General features: G+C 40.9%; 1 long non-coding RNA gene across 1 annotated transcript; it reads right to left on the bottom strand.

Annotated features, from left to right (window-relative positions):
• Window positions 1-934: 934 nt before the first annotated feature.
• LOC127608639 (uncharacterized) lies at window positions 935-3,854 on the bottom strand. The gene is made up of 2 exons (XR_007964288.1): window positions 2,308-3,854; window positions 935-2,120 (listed from the first exon to the last, which is right to left on the bottom strand). It is a non-coding gene; the product is annotated as an uncharacterized LOC127608639 (long non-coding RNA).
• Window positions 3,855-7,944: the final 4,090 nt, after the last annotated feature.

Here is a 7,944-nt window from a genome sequence, read left to right as displayed (position 1 = left end):
ACTTTAACGACATTTATATAACAAAATAATATGCCATATACTTAGAAAGGTATGACTTTTTTCCAATAACAAGAATTATGGGAGGTTCCCATTAAACTGGGAGGGAAGGGGGGAGGGGCGGGGGGCGATCACTGTTCTTATCTAGACAAAAAAGGATTAAATATTTTTATTTTCTTGGATTGATATCTGAATTATTCGGCCTAGAGAGGCTCCTTCTCATGTCAATGTTATTTAAAAAAAAACATTTCGAGGCAAAAGGGGACCTCATAATGATGATGCCTATGTGACTGCTGGATTTGAAAAACAAAAAAATAATAGCGTCGTCTAGTACCTTTTGTTATTTGGCCATTCCCAACTAGTCATTCCTCTCCTTCTTCATCATTTAGACTCCTTAAGGGGGAATGGTGGAACTCAAGAAAATTCCGTGAATCATTACATGTACAGTAGCAAAAATCCTATTAATAAGTAGCGTTAATGTCAAATGTCAAACAAAAGGAGGAGCCTGCCCTAAAGTTGCACACATTGTCATTGAACTGAAAATTTTCAGAACATATGCTGGAAACTACCATCGGCATATTCCGCAAGACCTGAGCAAAGCTTACGAGTCCATGAGTTGAACTCTCCACGTGTGTTTTAATCTCCCTTTACCTTTTTTAGTCTTTGAAGTTTTATGTGGTGCCTCCACAGTAGGCTGCGCCTGGCAAAGAGGAAAGAGGCACACGTGTGGTGTATTCTGGATTCTCAGAAGAATGAAACGCAAAGTCAGCTTTTGTCTGTGTTCATTTGACAAGACTCTGCAGACTCAGTGCACGTTTTGGGGATCAAACGTACTTCACAAGTACCGGTAGTTTTTTTTTCTGGATTAGTGCTTACTCACTTTTACTTAATATGGGGAAACAGAACGATGCACATTTTTCAAGGAAGGACAGGAAAATTAAAAGGCAAAACGAGCCTCTCATCTCACCTCATGATTTTAATGAAGTTATTTTACAGATGATTCACAAAAGTGCATCGCCAGCGTAAATAAATCTCAATGTGTAAAACCTCACCAAAGTCGAAACACAGTTTTAACAAAAAAAATGAATACATCTCTGAATGTGTTTTGTCCCACTGCATGTGTAATTATGACGCGTTTAAAACATAAAACAAAATGTTGACGTCCTTAGATGCGGCAAGAAATAAATGAAGTCATATTTTAATCATGCACATTAAGTGGAAATCATAAGATGATTCGACCAACTGCATTATTCATTCATCGCATGTCACAGTGAACTACTTTATCGCCACTGCAAGAAAAAACAGGAAGTAAAAACATATATTATACATATTAACATGGACTGTAGATTTATCATTGGTTCATAGTTTAATTGACTCAATTATGCAACAGTGTGCTGTCAGTGTCTTATTCATAAATATTTGTCAGCCATCCGGAAAAGCTCTTTGTTGATTGTTACATTGCCAGACCACAATGTTTTCATAGTCCTCATTTAAAGAGACCAAATAAACGTGTCCATTGTCCATATGGATCTGTGATGCATGGCGTCACTCTTTGTCCGGACCTTTTTGAAGAAAGATGCTGGACGTCTGGTTAGTGGGGCAGGAAAAGAGATGATAATGCTCATGTTAGGGAAATATTCATCATTGCATTTTGCTACCCGAAAATGCAAAAGTCAGGTAGCAAGTCATCAGGTCAGCTTGCTGTAATTAAAGTCATGATGCTGCCGTCTTGGTTTATATTCTCTATTCTAGTGACTTTCTGCACAGCAGCTTTTGCATGAAATGATCTGCCGTGTGAAAATTGATCCAACACTGCCCCCGTGGAGATCAAATCCAGTTGACGAAGGAAGATTAAACGAAAAGCAGTACAAAAAACTGCATTCTCAGAGTGAATGGCGTCACTAAAAATTTTCTCAACAGCTTTAATGCATTAATACCGACAATTTTAAGAGAAAGTAGAGGAGAAATCACTGAAAGCTCGCCTCACTTCCGCACAGCCAGGCGTGTGTTCAGTGCCCACTAAGTGAGAAGGTGTATCAACTGTAAATGTGGAAGGTTGTCCATCTCTCTTTGTGCCTCTCGTCCAAATCAACCGGGAAAGGCGCCAGCTCCCCGCAGCATCCCTGGACAGAATTAGCAGCATAGAAAATGGATAGATGGATGGATAGAGTACAGTATTCTCCTAAAGTCTGCCTAATATACAAATTGAAAGTAATCATGTCCACACAGCTTGTATTTAAAGTGACGGCAACATTTAAATCCTACTCACTGAACCTCGATTGAGTAATAACATGAAGAAAATCAACTCACATTTCTTTCGAGTGTTGCTTGGGAGGTCTTTCGTAGCAAGATAGGGGATAGTTTGGGATTTGGCGGAGGGCATAATGTCCCCAAATGTCTTTTTTTTTCGCCCATTGTGGTCCATGCTCTCTTCTTTGGGGAGTCCAAAAGGCTGAAAGTTCTACAGAATACTGACTTGGGAGACTGAAAAGGTCATGGACAAGGGCCACTTGACCTTTGAAGAGTCGCAAAGTACAAAGCCACTGTCAGAGGATCATTGTGCACTTGTGCATTATATGAACAAAAGGAGGGGTGGACTATTAATAGGTTCCAGAGTAGGTCCAGTGCCTGCGGAGCTGCCAGTTTGCTCAGAGTGCTGCAACAAATATTGTGTAATATAAACAAACCCTTTTGATCAACTCAGTGGGGAAAAAGAAAACCAGAAGTACCTTTTCATCATTTAGCAAGTAATGATACTGCTTAAAATCTCTGAATTCCTGTTCTCTGACACGTCATATCATATTTCATCACCTTCTTCATGTGTTTTCTCCTTCTACTTTGTAACCCGCCTTCTTCAGCCTCAACTTTGAAGTGATTATTCTGCCAGTCATGCACATGCGTTGAACTCATCATCCCTCTTTTTTCATAGACCTCTCGCAATCATCACCGCGACCTCATTTCAACCCATCTCCTTTTACTGCAAGCTCGTTTTTGTCTTTGAAGCAAGCTTGGTTCTATTCTGTCTGCAAAGTCATCTAAGACCAAAATCAACGTGACAAGTTCAAATCCACTCTAATGAGCTCCACGGGGAGGCTTCCCTCGAGCGCACACGCAGTGCCCAAACTTGAGATGGAAAATAAAACACTATCGGAAGCTGAGACCCGAGAACAAGAGGCATGTTACAGTTTATTACGCTACAGAGAGCTGACAGGATGATGGCAGAGTTTACACAGAGTTTAAACTCAACTAAAATAACTACAACTCTTTCATATAGCCATAGCAGGCACTGTACAGGAAATTGCTTATTATTTTAATCTTGACTGTTGTTGTGGCATTAGTAAGGGGTTATATCGTACTGACAACTGACATATTTTCTGCTTTTAATTCACTTTCAACAGCATATGAGATTTTTCATGGGACTCCCCGACAGGTAGCAGTTATACCTATTGTGTCCACTAGAGGGCCTCATAAACAGACAAAAAGAGCTTGACTTGCAAACAGAATTAGATAGAATTAGCAACGTAATTAACCAAAGGAACATTTCACTTTTTACGGAGGTGGAGGGGGGGGGGGTATTGTATTGCTGTTAGATTCGAGATGATCAAAGTGTTTGCTTTAAATGTTACTCAACAGAGAACTTGGGTGACATTTGCTGTGGCCTAAACTGAGTTTTATTTTCATATCCAGTTTATATCAACACAACAAAAAATATTTTCCCCCTCTGAATTAGTATATACGTTTGTCACTGTGAAAAAAAAGAAGAAGGCTATTGTCTTCTCATTCTAGAAAAAAATATCAATTATATTCATTATATACAAGATTTCCAGTCCTTGATAATCCTCGTTCTGCAATCCCATTTTGTCAGAAAGCACAGGCGCAAACAACAGCCACCACCACTATGTTGCCGATGGTTGCCAGGACAGCGATCCACAGCCAAATTGTGTCACTGGATACTTTGCCATCATCTTCCGTCTCTGACGGTCGGGAGTAGCCAGCGTTGAGGTTGGAAGTAGACGTCTGCAAGGACGTGTTGCCATTGTAGGGAGAATCCATGCAGGCACCGCTCACAGCCGGGAAATGCTGTCGGGAGAATGAGGGGGTGGTGGTCTTCATTTTATGGGGTCAACAATTTGATCCTGAAACAGATTCTTGTATTTTGTAACACCGTTTCAAAATCAAAAGACAACAGTTAAACCGGTGATTGTCCTCATACATGCTTTATGGGGACATGAGTTGAGCTCTGTTGGTTCTAATTGAGCACATTCAAAGTTTCTCAGGGCTTCTGCCCTCATAAGCACAAAACAGTAATCAAAACAACATGATTGAACAATGCTCCATTCAGGGGATTCAAACTTTACAGCTGCGCCAGGCTCTGGATAGTTTTAGTTTACAGTAAACAGCAATCTACAGAGATTCTCAGTGGGTTTAATTCTCAGAGGAGTAACTTAACTGCTTAGCTGGATCTACGTGTGTGTCCATTGAGATGGTAATCCACAGTATCCAGTCAACCAGTAAAGAAACAGGGGCCATATTTGACATTTCATAACCCAAATCATGCACACACACAAACATTCCCACACAAGACCCCTCCAATATATTTACTTGCAACTACCAGCTCTTTACTCAGGAATGAGGCTTATAAAGAGGTGTTGAGTAACACTTATCTGTTTTTTTTTTAAATACAGCTTCAGCAAAAAGACAAGATGACAAACGCAATCTGCAAAACACAACAATATGGCACATTCAGTCACTCAGGCTGACCAGAGACCATTAATAACTCCAGCTGACTTGTTCAACCGAGTTTGACCCTTTAACTTGGGGGCTTTTCAGCAAGTTAAAGGCCAATTTCAACATTAATTCCATGACTATTAAGAAACTCAAATTTGGATGTACTTAATTTGGGCATAAGGACAATTTGTGCCTGGAAATTTTTTATAGTTCGTCTGCACTTGAACTTGGGGGGAGGGGGGGGGGGTGGCGTGATACTTCTGAGGGCCACATAATGATAAAACAGTATACAGTAGGACAGTGCACGAATTGGTGGTCTTGAATTGATTAGGGAGTTGGCCTTTAAAAACAAACGCCAAACAAGTATTTTCAGATATGAGCCTCATCATACACACACACACACACACACACACACACACGTCTCACGTCTATGACTTATGTTCCGGTATGTGGGAGAAAGAAGCGCATAAGCAGTGCAAAGACCAGGAGGAGCTTTATGGATGGGGAGAGGGAAAACTTGGTCATAGTTGCAGTGAGATCAAAAGATGGAGAAAGCAGGGAGGATGTAACGGGATGATTTGCTGTAGCAATCCTAAAAACTTCATAAATGCTTCATATTTGTGTTTATTTGAACATTTTCTTTGCAAGTTGCTTTCTGGTTGGAGCTAACCTAAGGAACCATTCAAATGTGCAGTTTTGATCTGAGTGCGTCATATTCATGGCACACTGAATCTTTTATTTTTAAACTGCTTATCCTCTTCGGTTAACCGAATTGAACTGGAGGCTAGAGATGCCAGTCAAGATCTGTGCGTCATTTGGAGCCTCCAAATGACCCATCAGACAGGAATTCTAAATAGTCTTTTAAAAAAAAAGTCCTTGTCTGCCTTGCCCAGAATCTTTCAGCCTTTGCCCCAATCAAATTCACCAAAATCAACGTTAGACCCACTGACACTTAGACGTGGTCTCAGCAGGCGTATAGATGGAAGAGTTTCGGACTAAATGTCAAAAGACATATCCTTACTACGCTAGAATGTGCAGAATGGCACAGGACAAATTCCCAACCAAATAGGCGCAGTAAGACTTGTGCATGCATGAAAATTAGGGTACGCCACAATTTCCTCATGTGCCGTCCACAAAAGTAGAGCTATGGCTCTTCTTTGCTTCAGAGTTCGTATCAGCGAGACTCACGTCTCCTGCCATCCACACAAATGCAATTAGACATTCATAGCACTTGGACCATTTTCTTACATCTGCCACTTTTTTTTTTGTTAAATGTCATGAATGGGAAGAAAGATTCTTGCTCAAGGGATTTTTATGCACCAGTGTCTCTCATCCTTCTTTGCACTTTCCATTGTCTGTTTTCCGCACATGAGTCGCGCATGTCACAGTGAAGCATATCTAATGAGTAGAGGGAACACACACACACACACACACACACACACTGAGCTAAATGGAGGGGTGACAAGCTGTTCATTCACAGTAAAGTTACAGTTACATAAGACCGATGGAACGTCTTACAACACCTGTAAACCAGCACACATACAGGTGCATCACAATGAATTTGAATATTATCGAAGAGAGTTAGTTCAGGAATTACATTTATGAATAAATCTCATGTCATATAAATTCATGAAACATATGAAAAATGTTTTTTTCCGCTCCAACCTTGTAATTTATATAAAAAAAGTTGTTTCTGTTTGATTTAACATTCTAATTCCTTGAAATAGTACATGTTGGTCGACCGGTTAGCGTGTCTGCCTCGCAGTGCAGAGGTGCAGGGTTCATATACGGCTCAGCCTTGCGTTGTGGAGTTTGCATGTTCACCCCATGCCTGTGTGGGTTTTCTCTGGGTACTTCGGTTTCCTCCCACATTCCCAAAACATGCATGGCAGCTTAATGGAACACTTGAAATTGTCCCGAGGTGTGAGTGTCAGCGCGGATGGTTGTTTGTCTCTGCAGCATGACCCTTGTGAGGATAAATTGGTCATTTACGGTACTTGCTTTTAGATGATTGTAATATTTTTAGTTGAGACTGAAAAAGATTTGTACTATTGAGAAATACTTTTTTTTTCCTGTGAACATGCATTCATTAGCCGGTCTTTTTTACTTTGACAAGAATCATAGTCATCACCTTGTCTTCTTTTTTTTTTTTTTTTAGCAGCCAGAGCAGCGACACCAGCTGCAGGAGTCGCACAGCATGCACATTCGAAAACACCGCCAGTCCGTTTAGGACAATCAAAGGGAGACTGCTCAGTGAGACGTGAGCAGTCATCATCGAAAAATAACAAGTAAAATTGTACAAAGGAAATTATGTAAGTGAGGAAAATGTGCTGATGGTGAAACAAAGAGCCGCAGCGTGGCAGTATCACAAATGCATTCATTTCAAATGAGTCACTTCAATCCTTAATAAAAGCTCTCGCTAAAATCAATACAGAAGGATGGTAAAACTTAAATGGTAAAATACGGTCAAATTTTTCATAAGGCGAAAAAGTGCGACAAAAACATTATCACAAGGAGGAAGGGAAGATTGAGGATGAGAAGTAAAAGCAAAGTACCTCAGGGCTCTGAATGCGAAGTAAGAAATAAGGTCCCCCGCTGTCCTCTTGCTCAACACTGACTGAGACAGAGAACGCACACGAGAGCAAAACATCACTTTAGTGAGACCTTGCTCAATGTTATGGGGAGAGAGAGTGAGCGAGAGAGATAGAAAGAGAGAGAGACAGAGACTAGATGATCATGCTGTCTCTGAGGACAAAGTGTGTGGACTATGTGTGTGTGTGTGTGTGTGTGTGGTTGATGGGTACAGGTTGTGCTTTGTGATACACACAAGGACATGAAAGTGAACAGACGCAGCATGGAGAGGGTTTTTTGTGTCTGTCTCAGGTGTGAGTCCACCTGAACAGACAATACAGCCCTCGGGTAGAAGCCAAAATTAAATGTCAGAGAGGAATGCACCTGATGGGGGGGAATAAAAGAAGGATGAAAAGGAATACTGTACAAAAGTGAGCTGGAGGTGAAGAGGCAAAATAAGGAGGATGAAATCATGATGGAAGAAAGGTGGTGATGAGAAGTGAGGATCAAGGGATGAGAGAATATCATGAACGAATGGTGGGATGCGGGTATGGATTAGAGATGAGGAAGGAATAGGGGTGGGCAGTGGTCAGAGAGATGGCATGTCAATGGCGAGATTGAGTTTCTGTATAAATGAGAGTGAATTAG

This window comes from Hippocampus zosterae, chromosome 10, assembly GCF_025434085.1.
Source record: "Hippocampus zosterae strain Florida chromosome 10, ASM2543408v3, whole genome shotgun sequence".
Lineage (NCBI taxonomy): Eukaryota > Metazoa > Chordata > Actinopteri > Syngnathiformes > Syngnathidae > Hippocampus > Hippocampus zosterae.
Note: the sequence above shows the minus strand (reverse complement) of the source record. Positions and strands in the feature narration are given on the sequence as shown.